This window comes from Halichoerus grypus, chromosome 14, assembly GCF_964656455.1.
Source record: "Halichoerus grypus chromosome 14, mHalGry1.hap1.1, whole genome shotgun sequence".
NCBI classification, from domain to species: domain Eukaryota; kingdom Metazoa; phylum Chordata; class Mammalia; order Carnivora; family Phocidae; genus Halichoerus; species Halichoerus grypus.
The window spans coordinates 6,464,332-6,487,966 of NC_135725.1; the positions used below are offsets into that span (position 1 = coordinate 6,464,332).

General features: G+C 37.3%; 1 protein-coding gene and 1 non-coding gene across 3 annotated transcripts in view; one reads left to right on the plus strand and one right to left on the minus strand.

Moving 5' to 3' along the window:
• JAK2 (Janus kinase 2) overlaps positions 1 to 23,635 on the minus strand; it is a 151,363-nt gene that overhangs the window by 113,286 nt on the left and 14,442 nt on the right. The window lies entirely within an intron of this gene.
• On the plus strand, positions 15,286 to 15,393 carry LOC118541566 (U6 spliceosomal RNA). Its single transcript, XR_004920166.1, has one exon. It is a non-coding gene; the product is annotated as a U6 spliceosomal RNA (small nuclear RNA).

The window sequence follows — 23,635 nt, forward strand, 5'->3', positions numbered from 1 at the left end:
CACATGCAGAAGAATGAAACTGGACCATTTCCTTTCACCACACACAAAAATAGACTCAAAATGGATGAAAGACCTAAATGTGAGAGAGGAGTCCATCAAAATCCTAGAGGAGAACACAGGCAGCAACCTCTTCGACCTCAGCCGCAGCAACTTCTTCCTAGAAACATCGCCAAAGGCAAGGGAAGCAAGGGCAAAAATGAACTATTGGGACTTCATCAAGATAAAAAGCTTTTGCACAGCAAAGGAAACAGTCAACAAAACCAAAAGACAACCGACAGAATGGGAGAAGATATTTGCAAATGACACAGCAGATAAAGGGCTAGTTTCCAAAATCTATAAAGAACTTATCAAACTCAACACCCAAAGAACAAAGAATCCAATCAAGGAATGGGCAGAACACATGAACAGACATTTTTCTAAAGAAGACATCCAAATGGCCAACAGACACATGCAAGAGTGCTAAACATCGCTCGGCATCAGGGAAATACAAATCAAAACCTCAATGAGATACCACCTCACACCAGTCAGAATGGCTAAAATTAACAAGTCAGGAAATGACAGATGTTGGCGGGGATGCGGAGAAAGGGGAACCCTCCTACACTGTTGGTGGGAATGCAAGCTGGTGCAGCCACTCTGGAAAACAGTAGGGAGGTTCCTCAAAAAGTTGAAAATAGAGCTACCATACGATCTAGCAATTGTACTACTGGGTATTTACCCCAAAGATACAAATGTAAGGATCCAAAGGGGTACATGCACCCCGATGTTTATAGCAGCAATGTCCACAATAGCCAAACTATGGAAAGAGCCAAGATGTCCATCAACAGATGAATGGATAAAAAAGAAGTGGTATATATATACAATGGAATATTATGCAGCCATCAAAAGGAATGAAATCTTGCCATTTGCAATGACATGGATGGAACTGAAGAGTGTTATGCTGAGTGAAATAAGTCAATCAGAGAAAGACATGTATCATATGACCTCACTGATATGAAGAATTCCTAATCTCAGGAAACAAACTGAGGGTTGCTGGAGTGGTGGGGGGTGGGAGGAATGGGGTGGCTGGGTGATAGACACTGGGGAGGGTATGTGCTATGGTGAGCGCTGTGAATTGTGCAAGACTGTTGAATCACAGACCTGTACCTCTGAAACAAATAATATATTTTAAAAAAAAAAAGAAGAAGAAGATAGCAGGAAGGGAAGAATGAAGGGCGCGCAATCGGAGGGGGAGACGAACCATGAGAGACTATGGACTCTGAGAAACAAACTGAGGGTTTTGGCAGGGGGATGGATTAGCCTGGTGATAGGAATTAAAGAGGGCATGTAGTGCATGGAGCACTGGGTGTTATACGCAAAAAATGAATCATGGAACACTACATCAAAAACTAATGATGTAATGTATGGTGATTAACATAATATAATAAAAAAAAGATTATAGTAGAAATAAATTATACATAAAGTAAAAAACCAGTAGAACAGATAAATGAAACCAGGAGCTGGTTCTTTGAGAAAATTAACAAAATTGATAAACTATCTCAGAAAATAGGGATTAAATACATTTCAAAAACCACAGCAATACAAGCAATCTTTAAAAGAATTAACAAAACCTAATTAATGGTTCTAAATTATTCAATAATTCATGCAAAAATATATTGACTAACTTCTCATTAAAGTAGGAATAATAACTTATATCTTTGGTGACTTCGGGATGGGTGATTGCACACCACAGGTTCTTCCCCCAGATCTCAAAGAGCTAACTGGAAGGAGACATTCTGCTTCCTCAATAATGCCTTAACATTTTAAAGTTATTGCTAATGCTGAAGGAGTAGGTCTTTTACTCCCAGCCATCCCAGGGTTATTTGTACACACTTTGTTACTTCTGGAGTGCTTTAAGGACCTTTGTTCCTCCACAGTAAAACTGTGTTCCCCAACAGATCTGTCAATAAAACAAATGATATCTACTTATATTCACTCACCTGCCATTGCCCTTTTTTTTCAATTCAGAACTACAGTCTGGGAAGTGATGTTATTAAATGAGCTCTCTCAAAATTCAACACCAGTGATGGGCTAGGCACTATTCCAGGTGTTAAGGATATAGCAGTTGACATAACTGTTACAGTTTGCCTCCTTGTCGCTTACATTTTAGCAATTCACAGACAATTAAACAAAAACAAATCATAAGATACAAGAAAGTAGCTTTAAATATGAAGAAAGTATTAAACCAAAACAAATGTACATCAATTAATACTGAAAATGAAGAAATATATCATCTCAGATTGGATTACAAATCAAAGTTCAACCTTTCATGATTTTCAACATCTAATACATTCAAAGCAATTCAGGAATGGTGAAATTAGATTTAAGTTTACAACTATTCTAGAATTTTATCTATGAAAGCAGCATACCATGAAACAGATCTATTTTCAAGGTGCATAATGGACACTGCATACAAACGGTTTATGTACCAAGATGGAGGAAAGCCTCATATTTTTTAAAAAAGGAATACGCAACAGCCCTATAAGCAATGAAATAATGCCAGAAAACAACAATCATGGAAGACACAACCTATTAACTAAAAATTAAGGGGTAAGATAATCTCTTTTAAAGTTGACGCAAAAATTTAAGTACATTATGAAAAATAGTACCATTTGAATACAGCTATGTATAAGTACAAATGAAGCTAAAACAATATTCACATGAAATTATTTGTCTTAAATATACATTAATTTTTAAATGACTAAATTAAGCATGTATCTAAAGATGTTTAAAGAAGAAAATCACCTGATGAAATCCATAAAAGGAAATTAATTCAGAGAAGCAAAAAATGAAGTATTTACAACAAAAAATAATAAAAACATAAGATGTGGATCACCATGCCAACAGAATTTTCCAAGATAAAGAAAATGCTCCGTATCTGTATTGTACAGTAACTGCCACACATGTGCTTACAGAATACTTGACATTCGGTCACTACTACTGAGATGTGAAGTTTATTTAATTTTATTACTTTAAATTTTATAGTCACATGCGGTGGGTAGTTATTATTAGACAGCACAGATCTAGGATCTTAGGGTAGGAAGTTAAAATAATTTAGTTCAAGACCAAAATGGAAAGAGGACACAAATAGCCAAAAAATGGGAAAGGAAAATGGTAGAGCAAATACCGACACAATGAAATATAAAGATCATAAGAAGCTGCTTTGAGGGGCACCGGGGTGGCTCAGTCAGTTAGCCACCTGACTCTAGACTTCTGCTCAGGTCATGATCTCAGGGTCCTGAGACTGAGCCCCACAAAGGGCTCCACACTCAGCAGGGAGTCTGCTTGTCCTCTCCCTCTGCTCCTCTCCCCACCTGCAATGTGCACGCACACGCTTTCTCCAGCATGCGTGCTCTCTCTCTCCAGTAAATATATAAAATCTTTAAAAAAAAAAAAAAAGAAGGTGGTCTGATATGACAGATGTCTGAAGAGGGATAGAACTTACATAATTTTAAGGAATGAGGCCAGCTCACATCTCACTGTTTGGAAAACTCACCAGGACTCCGAGTTGGACAAGATGGTGAAGCCTAACAGATTCTGTGGCAAGTTCCACAGGTAAGCAGCTAATTCCTCTTCCAATGTCCCAAATTTGCCCGTTTCTTCTTCTCAGAACAATGACTCTTTGACTTCCCTTTATACCTTGGGTTTACTGTTAGTAAACCTAATCAGGGCTACATTCCAACGGAACACACCCTGATTGGATAGACACTAAACATAATCAGGGCTTCAGCTTGTGGGGCACACCCTATTCAATTTGATTGGTTCCCCAGGCGAACACAAAATTATAACCCTCAGTGTTATGCACAAACAATGAATCATGGAACACTATATCTAGAACTAATGATGTAATGTATGGGGATTAACATAACAATAAAAAAATTAAAAAAAAAATTATAACCCTCAAACAAAATGGAGAGCAGAGATGTAAGGACACTGTGAAGAGATATTAGGAAGACCCATTCATTCTTTTATTCATTCATAAATACTTTTGAATGCATTCTATGTACCAGGAAACATTCTATGTCTTGGAAATAAAGCAGGGCATCAGACACAATGGGAATCTATGGACATGAGGCTGGAAGAAATATGGTCTTAAAAATAAAACTTAAAAAAAGTTTGACTGCTGGGCACTGACCACAAAATACTTTCCAGAAAATGTTAAGAATTGATTAATTATCCAAAGAAAATGGAGAAAACAATGTTACACTTTATTGGTTAGTGGAGAAATAAAAATGTTACTACATACTAAAAAAAAAAAAGAGTAAAAGAAAAACCATTAAAAATAAAATTTTTAAGATACAGCTAACATGGTGTTTAAAGGGAAATGTATAGCTTTAAATACTTATGTTAAGAAAGATGATCTGGAATCAATGATCTAACTTCCTAAGTAGCTAAAAGAAGAAACCAGAAAAAGGAGAAGAAAGTAGGAATGAAGAGCAGAGAAAACAACAGAGAAAATCAATAAAACCAAAAGTCAGTTTTGGGAAACAACTAATAAAATTTATGTCTTTAAGTAGAACGATCAATTTTGGAAAGTCAGAAAAAAAACACAAATTATCATTAGCAGGAATAAAAACAGAACATCCCTACAGATCTTACAGTAATTGGAAAAGGAGCTATAATGATTTGTGGCCAAGTGATTTCAACAACTTAGATGTAATGGACAAATTCCATGAAAGACAGAAATTACCAAAATTGATATAGGAAGAAACAGAAAACATGAACTGTATCATATCTGTTCAATGAATCGAATTTTTCATTAAAAATCTATCCACAAAGAAAACTCCAGGCCAAATCAAGCTCACTGGTAAAGTCTGTCAACATTTAAAGGAAAAAAAAAAAAGAAACAATTCTATACAAACTCTTACCACAAACAGAGAAGCAGGAAATACTTCCCAAATCACTTTATTTTATAATCATTACCCTGATGCCAAAACCAGATGTATCACAAATGTTTCTCAGGAATATAGCAAAACAACAGAACACGGAACCAGCAACACATAAAAAAGTCAGAAAATCAAGACTAACTGGGGTTAATCCCAGGAATGCAGGTTGGTTTAACATTTGAAAGTGAATCAATGTAATTTACTTTATTAACACAGTAACAGAGCAAAACCACATGATCATTTCAACTGTTGCAGAAAAAACATTTGACAAAAGTCAAAACCAATTTATGATAAAATCTGTCAACAAATTAGGAAAAGAAGGGAACTTTCTCAATAAAATAAACACCATCTATAATCTTAAGCTAACATCATACTTATTGATTAAATATTGAACGCTTTCTCTCTAAGATCAGAAACAAGGCAAGGATGTCCATGATTATCATTTCTAATCAGCATTGGAGGTTCTATCCAATGCAATTAGGTAAGAAAGAGAACTAAAGGACAGAGACTGAAAATAAAGAATACTGTCTTTATATACAGACAACATGATAGTGCACACAGAAAATCCATACAATTCTACATTTATTAGAATTTGTAAGTGAACTGACCAATATCATGGGATACAACATCACAAAATAAACAAAACCAACGGTATTCCTATATACTGTTTTAATTATGCTCTTTATTCTATATTTTTTATGCTTTGATTATCTTTGGGCCTTGCTGGTCCTGGAGGGACTGCCCCTTCCATGCCTAGCCAATTCCTAAAGATAGTAAAGAACTCCCTTGAGAGCACATCTTTCATATACAAACCAACCAGTGCAGAGCCCATAGCCCCAACCACCTCCTCTATCAAGTTCTTACATTCTGGGCCTTAATCCTCTTAGAAGCAGGTATATCACAGATGCACCCCAACTAGGGACAGCTTCTATGCCCCAGAGCCCACGGAAATTATTCAGACTAGCCAATCCTCAACATGCTTACCTTGCCTCACCAGATGTGTCCCACAAAAACCACAATAAAGCTTCCTGCTCACATTTTCCCCTCACTCTCTCTGCCTCCTGACTGACCCTGATGTTTCCCCTTGTGGCCCCTCTGGGCATGGTATAACCCCTCCTCCTCTTGGGATCTGTGAATTTAACAATTATCTTATCAACGGCAATTATCTCCTGATCTATTGGTCTCACCATACCTGAATAATAGAATCTACATTCTAAACTACATACCAACAACAAACAACTGCAAAATAAAATTTTAAAGATACTAGTCATGATAGCATCAAAAATGAAATATGGAGAGATACAGATGATGAAAGATGTTCTAATTTAACATGAGATGAAAAGTATAAAACTTGAGAAAAATTAAAGAAAACCTAAGTAGTTTTTATGGACTAGAAGATTTTAGCTTGTTAATCTGTCAGTTTTCCCCAAATTGATATACAGATTTAATGCAATCCCAGTCAAAATCCTATAGGGCATTTTTACAAAAATTGAAAAGCTAAATCTAAAATGTACATAGAAATGCAAAGGATCTAGAAAAGTCAAAACAATTTTTAAAAGGAATAAAGTTGAATGATTTACACTACCTGATCTCTAGATTGTCTATAAAACTACAATAATCAATACATACAGTATTGGCACAAGAATACACAAATAGATAAATGGAACAGAACAGGCAGTCCAGAAATAGAACCACACACATATGTTCAACTGATCAACCTTAGAGTTATAATGGTTTCTTAGATAAAACACAAAGTACTAGCCATTTAAAAAAAAAAGAAGTGACAAATTAGGTATTACCAAAACTGAGTTTCTGCTGACCAAAAGACTGTTAAGAAAATGAATAGTCAAGATGGGGAGAAAATATGTGCAATACATACATATATCAAATGATTTATATTTAGAATACAGGAGAAACTCTTATAATCCAATAATTAAAAAAAAGACCAAAATATTTAAACAAATTTAACAAATGGAGATTTTTTAAAACTGCCCAAAACCACCAATTCAGTGAGATACAAATTAAAACCATGAGATACCAACACACACCCATTAGGATGGCAAAAATTTGAAAAGACTAATGACACCAAATGTTACAAAAGTTGTAGAGCAATTGGAACTCTCACTCCTGATGGGAATGTAAAACCAAGCAAGCACTTTGAAAAACTGGAAGTTTCTTACAAAGTTATACATATGAAAGGGGACTTTAACTACTTCCATTTGACCCTAGTCTGTATTTTCCAACTGACTAAATTCTTTCCAGCTTATTTTTTATCTCAGACAAAAGACCTGGTGCAGGGGGGTGGTAGCATCCTGTGATGGGAACCAAAACTACCCTCTCAAGCAATAATGACTGCCATGACACCAGCAAGACCCTGGGTGACTGACCCCAAGGCGATGATCAACTTGACCTTTCAACTGCCCACCTGCACGTACCCACCTACCTTTGTCCCACATTTTCCTAACATAAATCTACAAGTATTTTCAGGACTTGGGAAACAGTCTTTGAGATGTTGGCCTGCTGTCTTTCCAGTGTTGGCCTCACTGGAATAAATTACTTTCTTGTTTCACCACCTCTTGTCTCTCTGCCTTTGGATTTTGTCAGCATTGAAGGGCAGAACTTGTCTGTTTGGCACCCCCGGGGCTAGATGCTCTTGCACCCATTGGGCGCCGGCTACACATATATCCACACTATGATGCAGTAATTCCACTCTGTGCTGATTTAGCTATGAAGTGGCATTCTTTTTTGTTGCCCTTTCCTCCTTTAGGCTACGCAAAATGAACACACCGTGGTTGGAGCTATAATGGCCCTCTTGCAACCCCAAGGTGATCCTGAGGATGGAAGTCAGGGTAAAGGTTGGAAAGAGAAAAAGATAGCTGGTAACTAGTTTCCTGATAATCATGGAGCCACCTGTCCAGCACAGTATCTTCTTTTACTTGAGAGAAACATAAATCCACTCTTACTTGTAATTTCGGTTATATGCAGCAAATTTAAATCCAAACTGATGTGCTTCTCCAAATCTCAACTTAGGTAAATTCTCATAGTAATTTTATTAGTTATTTTGTGGATTCCTTGGAATTTTTTTTTTTAAAGATTTTGTTTATTTATTTGACAGAGAGAGAGACAGCAAGAGAGGGAACACAAGCAGGGGGAGTGGGAGAGGGAGAAGCAGGCTTCCCAAGGAGTAGGGAGCCTGATGCGGGGCTGGATCCTAGTACCCTGGGATCATGACCTGAGCCGAAGGCAGACGCTTAACCACTGAGCTACCCAGGCACCCCGGAATTTTTTGTAATTGTTTGAATATACTATCTGTGAATAAAGACAGTTTTCTTCTTTCCAATAAATAAATAAATATACAAAATGTTGGTTTTAAGAATAATTTTTAGTATATTCAACTTCTTTCCCAACAGAATCAAGTCTCTGAAATAAGTAACTTAAGGAACCACCCTTATAAATATACCAAATTAATTCAAATGAATTACAACCGGTAGAGCTGATTCCTTAGATTAACAAATGGCAAATTTTACTTATTATGTTCTGCTTTGTCTTTTTCAAACTGATAGTAAATCTCTGTGATGCAATTTAGCAGGACTTATAGCTTTTCTACACTATATAAGGAAAAGAAATCCAAATAAATTAATCGAGTCATGTGAAAAAGGGCATTTAATAATAAGAGCAGGGATGCCTGGGTGGCTCAGTCGGTTAAGCGTCTGCCTTCAGCTCAGGTCATGATCCCAGGGTCCTGGGATCGAGTCCTGCATGGGGTTCCCTGCTCAGCCAGGAGTCTGCTTCTCCCTCTGCCTGCCGCTCCCCCTGCTTGTGCTCTCTCGCTCTGTCAAATAAATAAATAAAATCTTTAAAAATAATAAGAGCAGAAACTACCTATAAAGTTAAATAACCTACTGTCAAAAAAACAAAAAACACCTTTCATATAGATTCTAGTTTTGCTTCTACAATTTAAAACAAAATGTATGGCTAGAGGTAAAATGTATGGTATGTGAATTACGTCTGAATAAAACTTTTTTAAAAAGTATGCCTATTCTTAGAAGAAACATGGAAAATGTGAAACAATTCCCTCAGATACCTGTTAGCATCAAAACAAACTTTTGCTGTCTTTACCTCTTCTCATTCCTACTTTAGATTTGTTGGTTTCCACCAGATATGTGGCTGCCAGACATACTTTTTTAAAGTTCACATTTGGCCAATTACATCTAATGCAATACCTCCCTAAACCATAATCAAACATCCAAGTATAGGGACAGCCAAGAAAAGTTACATAACATGAATTGCACAAGGCAGAGAAAGTCCAATTTGAGCTTCTTGTCAATGGTAATGGGAACATCATGTCTTCAACAGAAATAAATCATCAGTGAATAAGAATTTGGATCTACTTTTCAGCAACTATTGTGAAAAAAAGGCCTCAGATTTTTTTTATCAAATATAATTTCCCACAGCAATGACAAAGAAATACTAACCGAGAACTACAGTAGTAGGATGCTACAGAATCAATGTACCTCTTTTTCTGTATCCCTACATTCCTCAAAGCCTACATTAACACCTGAGGAATGATAGCTAAAAAGGGAACAGCAAGAAGTATCAATTATTTTTTAATCTCACCTACTTTTATTTGTGGGTTTAAGAAATTGGCTTTACTATACACTTCTATCTAAAATAAACGGACCCTTCCCTAAAAACCCATTTTCTGGTGTCAGTGTTATTTCCCTTAGTTTTTGCTTCTATCACCTCTTTCATTAAGTAGAATTTTTCTTTGAGATACTATTAAAAATGTCTTAATTAGTCTCTAAGGTTACCTTAAAACAACTCTGGTATACATTTCATAAAATATTTTTGTATTGATTGCTAATATCTGGAATATATTCTAATTAATTTTTTGGAATTTAGCTTTCTCTCCTTTAAGTGTATGTTGGTTTCCATTATTCTCTATTATTATTTATAAAAATTAAAAGTAGAAAAAATGACTTAAAACCAATGTTCACAGAATGGAGCTTATTTTGGAGAATATACCACAATAATCCATAACTGTCAAAGAAATTTCCTGGTGATACAGTAAAATATAAAGTGCTGCTTTATGAATCCTTGACAAAACAAGATAAAATGTCATTATACTGTGCTTACTTATATATTTCCCCTCTCTTTACAAAGATATTTTAGGAGTAAATCAGCCAAAACCTAGATAAAACAGATACGTACCATGTTTGTTAGCTTATGAGACATTCTGGGATTTTTAAACTTGTTGGTGTCAAATTTTCTAGTCTAAATGTATTCCAACACTTTTCTGTTTACATATTATATCATCTGACTTCATTCAACTTACTTCATGTTCATTTACACATTCAACATTTTCCAAAAGAAAGATATAACTTTTTGCCTCAAAAGCTCTTCATCTAGAGTAGAAAGGAAATAATGTGGACAGATATAAAACAATACATAAAGTGTTGCAGGAACTGTAATAGAATACACAGGGTGAAAGGGCTGTGTACTACATAGACTTACCGCGAAGATTTACCTTTATTACTACCTGGACATCAGGGAAAGGGAGGGATCTCACCTGAATTTGAGATTTCCGACCAAGCAAAGAGGCATAAAGAAAGCAATGCTAAGCACCAAGATAGAGAAGAAAAGTAAGTTGAAAGGAAAGTGGATTTTAGATATTTGGAATATGAAACACCTATAAGACAATTACAAGGAAGATTCATGGTAATCAGCTTGCTATATGAGGAATTAAGAATGATTTCTTGGGGGGCGCCTGGGTGGCTCAGTTGGTTAAGCGACTGCCTTCGGCTCAGGTCATGATCCTGGAGTCCCGGAATCGAGTCCTGCATCGGGCTCCCTGCTCAGCAGGGAGTCTGCTTCTCCCTCTGACCCTCCCCTTCTCATGCTCTCTCTCTCTATCTCATTCTCTCTCTCAAATAAATAAATAAAATCTTTAAAAAAAAAAAAAAAAAAAGAATGATTTCTTGGTTTGGGGTTTGAGAGGCTGGGTGTCCAGTGTCACAATTCACAGAGTAGGATGGAACAGCTTTGGAGGAATGATGAATTCAGTTTGGCACATAATGAAACTGAGTTAACCTGTGATACATCCAGATTGAGATATCATTATAGGCAGCTAGATTTCTAAAGGCTAAGGGATACATTATGTGTTTTTGTTACAGATTTTTAAAGTCATTAGGCATAAAAATATATATAAGGTATACAAGATGAGAAGAGGGTTGGAGACCAAGTCCTTGCAGTCCAAACATTTAAGAACTATCTAGAACTGTCAGAAATGGGGGAACATAAAGAGGAATGTAGCAGATTCTTGAAAAGAAATGGTCAAGAAGTAGAAGAAAATCTGGAAGTGTTCACTTTGTAAAAATTCACTGTGCTATATGTATACTTCTGATAAGTGTGCTTTTCTGTATATATTTTAATAAAACTAAAGTTCCTTAAAAAAAAAAGAAAGAAAGAAAGACAAAAGTGTCATGAGAAGAGTTGTCAAATACTATGAAGAGGTTAAATAAGATAGAAACAGAAGGGGGGAAAATTCACTGAACTTAGCAATTAAGAAGTGAGCAAAAAACCAGGGAAAAGATCTGAAGGGTAAAGATAGTTTTTCCTTTCATTTTGTGTCATTATTTTTATTTCCTAAGCTCATGCATAGTTTTCAACTTAGAATTCTTACCCAGCAGAATAAAGTGATTTTCAAATATTTAAATACTCAAAGTTTACCTCAAAAGCAGCATTTCAGAAGTTACTTTCTTAAGATATAACATACCAACCAAACCAAAGGAGTAAATCAAAAAGATGACATCAGGTCCAGAAAATAGATCCAACCCTGGACAGTAGTGAAGTTAAGTCACATGGTGACAGACAGCTGGGCAGCAGGCCTAAAGCACTCAGCCCAGCAAGGGGACGCTGGAAGGAAGACTTCAGAAAAAAGTGGGTACTAGGCTGCTTGCCATGAAGGAGTTAAAAACAAATACAAAACACAACATAGCACTACACACTCACAGAGGATAAAGGAAAACTAAAAGAAAGGGGAAAAAAGGCAATCCCAGTGGAAGAAAACTTGACAAGAAAGGCTATGAAATTACAGCATGCTTCTTGGCTCTGTAACAATGCTCAATATAATATAAGCACTGTCATTGCTTTGCAAACTTAGAATCCTCTACAAAGCACTCAACTGTTAATTATGGTTACTAGACAAAATGTAAATGTTCATCTTGACATAAAAATACAAATGCTGGAGGCTGAGAAGTGAAAGCAAGGGGGTGGCTAAACAGAAGCTTGGAAGAAGTACATTAATCCTAGAAAGTGAGAAATCAAGAAATACTGCCTATGGTTTCTGGAACAAGAAATCAAGTTCTAAATATACTACTTTACCTTATGTGAAATGAATAATTTGAGGAAAGGGGGAGGGGAACAGTGTGTAGGTGAGATCAAGACTGAACTACAAGAAGTTAACAGTCAAAACTAATTCCTTCTGGAGAAAAGGACTGAAGTGGGAAGAATAAAACTTCTCATTGTAATAGTTTTTGCATTATAAGCTTCTGTGTGATCTGATTTTTTTAAACCAATGTCTATGAAATATCTGGGGGGAAAATTTAAGAAGAGAGTAATGAGGAAAAAGGAAATCAAGGTGGCAAGGCTATTCTTAAGGGTGAAGAGCAGAAAAGAGACAGGGTAGCTGTAGATGGTCAAAGATCAAAGGAGAACATAAAAATAAGCTAAGAGATAATTCTCAAGCTACCGGAGGGGCCAACAGTGATAATATCAAAGAAAGAAGGGGGAAAACAGAGGGGAAAGGTGTTAGCCCTAGGACCGACAGGGACAGGACCAAGGGCGCAGGAATACAATATAAAAGACCTAAACAATCAGAAGAACGTGACCAGAGATTGGTACAATTAACAGTTCACAACTTCAGAGATGGACAAACTTGAGATAATAACAAGGTTTCATTAGAATGAGGTTATGAGAAAGGAGTACTAGCGTCAAGTTTGGATGACAATGCAGAGTCAAATATATTAAGAAACCTTAAAGTGTCTTTAGGTGAGTTCTTCACTTGGATAATACATAACCTATGATCATGTCAGAAAAAAGGGTTTAGAGGAAAACCAGGTTAGATGCCAAAAATTCCCAACTAACAACATAGGAGTAGACAAGGAGAGGGCAGCAGAGGACAACAGGAGGGACTGAGGACGGTATAATCTGTATCATATTAATCTCAAAGGACAAGATTTTTGGTTTTTGTATTAGGGCGATAAATATTACCCTACGGAAGCAGCGATATAAATACTTCCTCTAGACCCCAGGGTAGATACATGATGTGATACCTTTAGGAAAGGCAACATCAGTGAGGTAAAGAACAGGAAACTAATGCTAGAGAAAACCAAATTTATAAAGGAAAGGGGAATCTGAAAGGATCCTATAAGAAGGACTGGAAGGCAATCAGCTGAAAAAGTAGAAATAGTAGGACAAGAATATGTAAGAAAGTATTTTCTGGCACTATATGACAATTTTGAACACAACCAAGTCTGTAAAATACCAATTTACAGGAAATGCAGAGAACAGAGGAACACATTAAACTACACCATGAAAATGTGATCAGCAAAATCTAGATTGTGAGAAACTATAACCAATGTAGTTTTTTTAAAAAAGAAAAAAGACAAGGGATGCAGGAAACATAGACTGTAAAGTCACAATGCATGGCCCTCATTTGGACCCTAGTTTAAAAAAAAAAATCCAAACCATTTTAAAAAGCCATTTATGATGTATCAAGCATTCAGAAATTTGATTGCTTGCTGAATATTTAAAGATATTAAGGAATTATGATGTTTTTAATTTTAAAAAGTGTTTTTATATTTTAGAGATGCATACTGAAATAGTAATGTTAGAAATAATATGATGTCTACAATGTGCTTCAAAATAACACAGTAATGGGGAAAGCAGATGGCACAGAATAGGATGACACGGGTAATAAGGGCTATCGCAGCTGAGTGATTAGTGTGTAAGAGTACGTTATACCGTTATGTCTACTTTTGTATGTTCAAAATTCTCCCTAAGAAAAAAGCTTTTTTAAAGGATGTTTGTTATATTTCATCTAGCATTTCTTAATGAGTGTTTTCAAGTTACTCCATCAGAAAACTTCAGGAAATGAAGTCCCGGATTTCATTTTGTGTTTTACAATTCATCTCACATATATTTAAAAGCAAAGGTGTTTGTAACATTTACTACAAAAATTTTTGTTTAAAGATTCTGATCTCTAAATACAATAAAGTGGTATTAGGTACTGACAGATTTTTAAAAATGGAAAACTTAAAAAGAAACATAAAACTGAAACTTTAGATGAGACTAAGATGACAGAGGGCATTTGATTCCTCCTTGCCTATTTAGTAAGAGTATACTAAATAACTGGGCTTTTTTATAAAAGTGAATATTTAAGTATATATGTCAAAAATTTTTAAGTTAACAATTGAAAGAAAAGATTTATAATCTAAAAAAAGGCAGAAAAAAGAAAATTAAAAGCAAGGAAAGATAGTAAAAAATTTTTAAGTCCAAATGTCGACAAATACAATAAACATAAATAATAAGCCAATGAAACCCACCTTCTAGAAGACAAAGAACATCAGAATGGATTTCTTTTTTTTTTTTTAAGATTTTATTTATTTATTTGAGAGAGGAGAGAGAAAGAGTGTGTGTACAAGCAGGAGGAGGGGCAGAGGGACAAGCAGACTCCCCGCTGAGTGAGGAGCCTGAGGCAGGGATGGATCCCAGGACCCTGAGATCAGGACCTTAGCGGAAGTCAGATGCTTAACCAACTGAGCCACCCTGGCACCCCAGACTAGATTTCCTTTTTTAAATCAAGGTATACAGTGCTTAGAAGAGACACATAACAAAACCATACAGAAAAGTTAACCAAAAAAGGACATTTTTATCAAGCTGACAGGTGCCAAATGGTACTGATCCCTATGATTATAAGCCAAACTAAAAGAAGATAACTACAAATATAAATCAATAAGCAAAAGAAACCTCAATGAGAAAAGGAGCAAAAGATATGAATAGATCAATAAACAAAGAAGATGGTAGATCTCACTTGTAGTTAAGTAAATGCAAACTAAGATACCAAATCATACCCATCAGGTTACCAAAATTAAGCAGTCTGAAGATACCACGTGTGGATGAGAAGATGTAGAACCCTTCAAACAAATGATTTTAGAGAGCAATTAGGCGCATCTAATTAATCTGAAGATATAACTATCCTACAAACCAGAAATTCCATTTCTAGTTATAACCCTAGAGAAATGAATGTACTACTGCATAACGTTCACAGTAGCATTATTTTGTAATAATAAAAGAACAAATAGTGCGTCACTTCGACAGCACATATACTAAAATGAGAACAATACAGAGAAGATTCGTATGGCCCCTGTGCAAGAATGGCACACAAATTCATGAAGTGTTCCGTGTTTCTGGGGAAAAGAGCGAGAGACAAAGCAAGAAACAGACTCTTAACTCTAAAGAACAAACTGACAGTTACCAGAAGGGAGGTGGGTGGGGGGTGGGAGGAGCAGGAGATGGGGATGAAGGAGGGCGCTCGTGATGAGCACTGAGAAATGTATGGAATTGCTGAGTCACTATAATATAAACTTGAAATGAATATAACACTGTATGTTAACTATACTGAAATTAAAATGAAAACTTTATAATAAAATAATAAAACAAATAACCTAAATGTTCATGAGTAGGAAAAAATGGTATATAAATTGTAGACTCCTCATACATTATTCATAATTATTCATCATAATCATAATAATTCATAATGATTCATAATTATTCATCAATTTTATGAACTAGAGCTATATCTCAAACCATGGATAAATGAATATCATAAAGATAAGTGAGGGGTTTAAAAAGCAAGTTGTAGCAAGATATAATTATTTAAGGTTTAAACCCATGATTTACTACTACCGTATCATTCGCTGATACATATATGCAGTCAAAGTTGAAAATATGCATGAAAATGATACTAACTTCACGCTAATAGTTACCTCTAGTGAGGTAAATGGGGGAGACACAGGAGTAGGAATATGTAGATGAGCTTCAACTGTATCTACAATGTTTATTTCTTTAAAAAAATAAGATCTAAAGCAAAAAGTAGCCAAATATTGTTAAAACTGGATGGCAGATACAGGTTAATAATTTATTTTATTTTCTTAATTTCCCATATGTTAAGAATATTTCCAAAAAAATTTTTTTCAAATACTAAAATGAAAAGAAAAAAAAAAAAAAGAAGAATATAGCCTTTGGGTTAGGATCCAAGTTTGAAATGGAAGTGGTTTGAATCCTGTCTCCTGTGATGTTTCTCTGAAATCAGTTTAATCTTTCTGAGCTCAGTTTTTATCTCTTAAAAAATAATAACGGCCACTACACTTCATAGGATTTTTGTAAGAATTAAATGCAATAAACTGAAATAATCTCACCTGGAGATAAGCACTTTCCCTTCTCCTCACACTGTATTAGACAATGCTAGAGCTTTTTCTTTTCCTTTTCTCTTCTTTCTTCATTTTCCTTGTTTTCCCTCCAATCATATAGGCAGTGAGGGTGAAAAAAGTATTGTGGGGGGCGGGGCAGAACAAGATGGCGGAGGAGTAGGAGACCTGGATTTCGTCTGGTCTTGGGAATTCAGCTGGATAGGGATCAAACCATTCTGAACACCTACAAACTGAACAGGAGATCGAAGAGAAGAATAGCAACAACTCTCTGAACAGAAAAGCAACCACTTTCTGGAAGGTAGGACGTGCAGAGAAGTGAATCCAAGGCGATATTCGGGAGGATAGACGGCGGGGGAGGGGCCTCCGACGGCCGCTTCTGGCAAGTGATAGAGCCGCGGAGCACAAAATCGGAACTTTTAGAAGTCGGTTCTGCTGAGGGACGACACTCCGGTGGCTAAGCGAGGGGTGGAACCCGCGTGGGAGAGTGTGGTCTCAGGACCCTCGGGTCACAGAAAGACTGGGGGTGCCTGAGTGCGGCAGAGCTCCTGGGTATCGGAGCGGGGAAGCCGGCTGCAGAGACGGAGCCCAGGCGCGGGCTCTCAGCTCGGGGTTGCCATAAACCATGATCTGCGGCACAGTCGGGCCACTGCTCCTCCAGCAGGGACCCAACAAGCGGCAGATCCGGGGAGACTCCCCTTCTTCCCCCGGAGGGAGAGGTGCGGGAGCGCACCGCGGGGATCTGCTGGGTTTGGAGACTCCACATGGGGTCGGGTGCCAGAGATAGAAACGCGCGGTCACAGGCTGGGTGAGCACGGAGTGCGGCCGGAGACCGGGGAGATGGGAGTGACTGACGGCATTTCTCTGGGGGCGCACTGAGGAGCGGGGCCCCGAGTTCTCGGCTCCTCCAGTTCCTCCGGGGCGGAGACTGGGGGGCCGACATTTTCACTCTCCTCCTCCAAAGCTGTACGGAAAGCTTGCAGGGAACAAAAGCTCCTGAGAGCAAACCCGAGCAGATTACTTAGCCCGGACCGGGCAAGGGCGGGGCAATTCCGCCTCCGGCAAAGACATTTGGGAACCACGGCAACAGGCCCCTCCCCCAAAAGATCAGCGAGAACAGCCAGCCAAGACCAAGTTTACCGATCAGTGAGAACGGCAGAACTCCAGCGCTAGGGGAATACTGCACATAGAATCCATGGCTTTTTTACCATGATTCTTTAGTCTTTCAAAGTTAATTTTTTTTTTAACTGTCTTTTTTTTGAATTTTTCTTTTTCCCTTTTTCAACCAACATCTTATCGATCCCTTTTTTAAAAAAACATTTTTATTTTTCATTTTTAGAGTCATATTCTATCCCTTCATAGTAGTTACCCGTATTTTTGGCATATATATATATAAGTTGTTCTCTCTTTAAAATTTTGAGATAGTATCTTCTAACAGATCAAAATATACCCTAAATCTCTAGTGTATGGTTTTGTTCTACTCTCCTGCCTGATAACATTCTCTCCCTTTTTTTCCTTTCTTTTTTTCTTTTTAAATCCTCTTTTCTTTTTTCAAACAACTTCTTAACAATTCCTTTTATAAAATTTTTTATAATTTTCATCTTTACAGTCATATTCCATCCCTTCATCATATCAACCCTTATTTTTGTACATATATCAGTTTTTCTTTCTTTAAAATTTTGGGAGGCACTATCTTTTAACAGACCAAAATACACCCAAAATCTAGTGTGTGGCACTGATCTAAGTACCAGCCTGATCATATTTGATCATATTCTGGTTTTATTTTGTTTTGTTCTGTTTTTTTTTTTCCTGTTTTTATCTTTTTCTTTTTCTGCTTCTTTTGCTTTTTCTTTTTTCTTTCTTTCCCTTTCTTTTTCCCCTGGCTTCAGGTCTTTTCTGATTTGTTTAGAGTATATTTTCTGAGGACATTGTTACCCTGTCAGCATTTTGTTCTCTCATTAATCTATTCTCCTCTGGACAAAATGACAAGATGGAAAAAATCACCTCAACAAAAAGAATAAGAGGTAGTACCAATTGCCAGGGACCTACTCAATACGGACATTAGTACGATGTCGGATCTAGAGTTCAGAATCATCACTTTAAAGATACTAGCTGGGCCTGAAAAAAGCATGGAAGTTATTAGAGAAACCCTTTCTGGAGAAATAAAAGAACTAAAATCTAACCAAGTCGAAATCAAAAAGGCTATTAATGAGGTGCAATCAAATATGGGGGTGCTAACTGCTAGGATAAATGAGGCAGAAGAGAGAATCAGTGAGATAGAAGACCAAATGATGGAAAATAAAGAAGCTGAGGAAAAGAGAGATAAACAACTACTGGATCACTAGGGCAGAATTCGAGAGATAAGCGATACCGTAAGACGAAACAACATTAGAATAATTGGGATCCCAGAAGAAGAAGAAAGAGAGAGAGGGGCAGAAGGTATAATGGAGCAAATTATAGCAGAGAACTTCCCTAATTTGGGGAAGGAAACAGGCATCAAAATCCAGGAGGCACAGAGAACCCATCTCAAAATCAATAAAAATAGGTCAACACCCCAACATCTCATAGTAAAACTTATGAGTCAGGAGAAGAGATATGTAACCTACAATGGTAGAAACATTAGATTGGCAACAGACCTATCCACAGAGACCTGGCAGGCCAGAAAGGACTGGCAGGATATATTCAGAGCACTAAACGAGAAAAATATGCAGCCAGGAATACTATATCCAGCTAGGCTGTCATTGAAAATAGAAGGAGAGATAAAAAGCTTCCAGGACAAACAAAAACTAAAGGAATTTGCAAACACAAAACCAGCCCTACAAGAAATACTGAAAGGGGTCCTCTAAGCAAAGAGAGGGCCTAAAAGCAACACAGACCAGAAAGGAACACAGACAATATACAGTAACAGTCACCTTACAGGCAATACAATGGCACTAAATTCCTATCTTTCAATAGTTACCCTGAATGTAAATGGGCTAAATGCCCCAATCAAAAGACACAGGCTATCAGACTGGATTAAAAAATAAGGCCCATCGATATGCTGTCTGCAAGAGACTCATTTTAGACCCAAACACACCCCCAGATTGAAAGTGAGGGGGTGGAAAACCATTTACCATGCTAATGGACACCAAAAGAAAGCTGGGGTGGCAATCCTTATATCAGACAAATTAGATTTTAAACCAAAGACTGTAATGAGAGATGAGGAAGGACACTATATCCTACTTAAAGGGTCTATCCAACAAGAAGATCTAACAACTGTAAATATCTATGCCCCGAAAATGGGAGCAGCCAATTATATAAGCCAATTAATAACAAAAGCAAAGAAACACATCGACAACAATACAATAATAGTGGGGGACTTTAACACCCCCTTCGCTGAAATGGACAGATCATCTAAGCAAAAGATCAACAAGGAAATAAAGACTTAAAATGACACACTAAACCAAATGGACTTCACAGACATATTCAGAACATTCCATCCCAAAGCAACGGAATACACATTCTTCTCTAGTGCCCATGGAACATTCTCCAGAATAGATCACATCGTAGGTCACAAATCAGGTCTCAACTGGTACCAAAAGACTGGGATCATTCCCTGCCTATTTTCAGACCACAATGCTTTGAAACTAGAACTCAATCACAAGAGGAAAGTGGGAAAGAACTCAAATACATGGAGGCTAAAGAGCATCCTACTAAAGAATGAATGGGTCAACCAGGAAATTAAAGAAGAATTAAAAAAACTCATGGAAACCAATCAAAATGAAAACACAACTGTTCAAAATCTTTGGGATGCAGCAAAGGCAGTCCTAAGAGGAAAGTATATAGCAATACAAGCCTTTCTCAAGAAACAAGAAAGGTCTCAAGTACACAACCTAACCCTACACCTAAAGGAGCTGGAGAAAGAACAGCAAATAAAGCCTAAACCCAGCAGAAGAAGAGAAATAATAAAGATCAGAGCAGAAATCAATGACATAGAAACCAAAAGAACAGTAGAACAGATCAATGGAACTAGGAGCTGGTTCTTTGAAAGAATTAACAAGATTGATAAACCCCTGGCCAGATTTAGCAAAAAGAAAAGAGAAAGGACCCAAATAAATAAAATCATGAATGAAAGAGGAGAGATCACAACCAACACCAAAGAAATACAAACAATCATAAGAACATATTATGAACAACTCTATGCCAGCAAATTCGATAACCTGGAAGAAATGGATGCATTCCTAGAGATGTATCAACTACCAAAACTGAACCAGGAAGAAATAGAAAACCTGAACAGACCTATAACCACTAAGGAAATTGAATCAGTCATCAAAAATCTCCCAACAAACAAAAGCCCAGGGCCAGATGGCTTCCCAGGGGAATTCTACCAAACATTTAAAGAAGAATTAATACCTATTCTTCTGAAACTGTTCCAAAAAATAGAAATGGAAGGAAAACTTCCAAACTCGTTTTATGAGGCCACCATTACCTTGATCCCCAACCAGACAAAGACCCCATCGAAAAGGAGAATTACAGACCAATATCCTTGATGAACATGGATGCAAAAATTCTCACCAAAATACTAGCCAATAGGGTCCAACAGTACATTAAAAGGATTATTCACCACGACCAAGTGGGATTTATGGGTTGGTTCAACATCCACAAATCAATCAACGTGATACAATACATTAACAAAAGAAAGAACAAGAATCATATGATCCTCTCAATAGATGCAGAAAAAGCATTTGACGAAGTACAGCATCCTTTCTTGATCAAAACTCTTCAGAGTATAGGGATCGAGGGTACATACCTCAATATCATAAAAGCCATCTATGAAAAACCTACAGCGAATATCATTCTCAATGGGGAATAACTGAGAGCTTTCCCCCTAAGGTCAGGAACGCGGCAGGGATGTCCACTATCACCACTGCTGTTCAACATAGTATTAGAAGTCCTAGCCACAGCAATCAGACAACAAAAAGAAATAAAAGGCATCCAAATCGGCAAAGAAGAAGTCAAACTCTCACTCTTTGCAGATGATATGATACTTTATGTGGAAAACCCAAAACACTCCAGCCCAAAACTGCTAGAACTCATACAGGAATTCGGTAAAGTGGCAGGATATAAAATCAATGCACAGAAATCAGTGGCATTCCTATACACCAACAACAATACAGAAGAAAGAGAAATTAAGGAGTCGATCCCATTTACAATTGCACCCAAAACCATAAGACACCTGGGAATAAATCTAACCAAAGAGGCAAAGGATCTGTACTCAGAAAACTATAAAATACTCATGAAAGAAACTGAGGAAGACACAAAGAAATGGAAAAACGTTCCATGCTCATGGATTGGAAGAACAAATATTGTGAAGATGTCAATGCTACCTAGAGCAATCTACACATTCAATGCAATCCCCATCAAAATACCATCCACTTTTTTCAAAGAAATGGAACAAATCATCCTAAAATTTGTATGGAACCAGAAAAGACCCCGAATAGCCAGAGGAATGTTGAAAAAGAAAAGCAAAGCTGGCGGCATCACAATTCCGGACTTCCAGCTCTACTACAAAGCTGTCATCATCAAGACAGTATGGTACTGGCACAAAAACAGACACATAGATCAATGGAACAGAATAGAGAGCCCAGAAATGGACCCTCAACTCTATGGTCAACTAATCTTTGACAAAGCAGGAAAGAATGTCGAATGGGAAAAAGACAGTCTCTTCAACAAATGGTGTTGGGAAAATTGGACAGTCACATGCAGAATAATGAAACTGGACCATTTCCTTACACCACACACAAAAATAGACTCAAAATGGATGAAAGACCTAAATGTGAGAGAGGAGTCCATCAAAATCCTAAAGGAGAACACAGGCAGCAACCTCTTCGACCTCAGCCGCAGCAACTTCTTCCTAGAAACATCACCAAAGGCAAGGGAAGCAAGGGCAAAAATGAACTATTGGGACTTCATCAAGATAAAAAGCTTTTGCACAGCAAAGGAAACAGTCAACAAAACCAAAAGACAACTGACAGAATGGGAGAAGATATTTGCAAATGACATATCAGATAAAGGGCTAGTATCCAAAATCTATGAAGAACTCATCAAACTCAACACCAAAAGAACAAAGAATCCAATCAAGAAATGGGCAGAAGACATGAACAGACATTTTTCCAAAGAAGACATCCAAATGGCCAACAGACACATGAAGAAGTGCTCAACATCACTCAGCACCAGGGAAATCCAAATCAAAACCTCAATGAGATACCACCTCACACCAGTCAGAATGGCTAAAATTAACAAGTCAGGAAAGGACAGATGTTGGTGGGGATGCGGAGAAAGGGGAACCCTCCTACACTGTTGGTGGGAATGCAAGCTGGTGCAGCCACTCTGGAAAACAGTATGGAGGTTCCTCAAAAAGTTGAAAATAGAGCTACCATATGATCCAGCAATTGCACTACTGGGTAATTACCCCAAAGATACAAATGTAGGGATCCGAAGGGGTATGTGCACCCCGATGTTTATAGCAGCAATGTCCACAATAGCCAAACTGTGGAAAGAGCCAAGATGTCCATCGACAGATGAATGGATAAAGAAGATGTGGTATATATATACAATGGAATATTATGCAGCCATCAAAAGGAATGAGATCTTGCCATTTGCAACAATGTGGATGGAACTGGAGGGTGTTATGCTGAGCGAAAAAAGTCAATCAGAGAAAGACATGTATCATATGACCTCACTGATATGAGGAATTCTTAATTTCAGGAAACAAACTGAGGGTTGCTGGAGTGGGGGTTGGGGTGGGAGGGATAGGATGGCTGGGTGATAGACACTGGGGAGGGTATGTGCTATGGTGAGCGCTGTGAATTGTGCAAGACTGTTGAATCACAGATCTGTACCTCCGAAACAAATAATACATTATATGTTAAGAAAAAAGAAAAAGAAGAAGAAGATAGCAGAAGGGGAAGAATGAAGGGGGGGAAATCGGAGGGGGAGACGAACCATGAGAGACGATGGACTCTGAAAACAAACTGAGGGTTCTAGAGGGGAGGGGGGTGGGAGGATGGGTTAGCCTGGTGATGGGTATTAAAGAGGGCACGTTCTGCATGGAGCACTGGGTGTTATGCACAAACAATGAATCATGGAACACTACATCAAAAACTAATGATGTAATGTATGGTGATTAACATAAAAATTAAAAAATTTTTAAAAAAAGTATTGCAGGGGGGTGCCTGGGTGGCT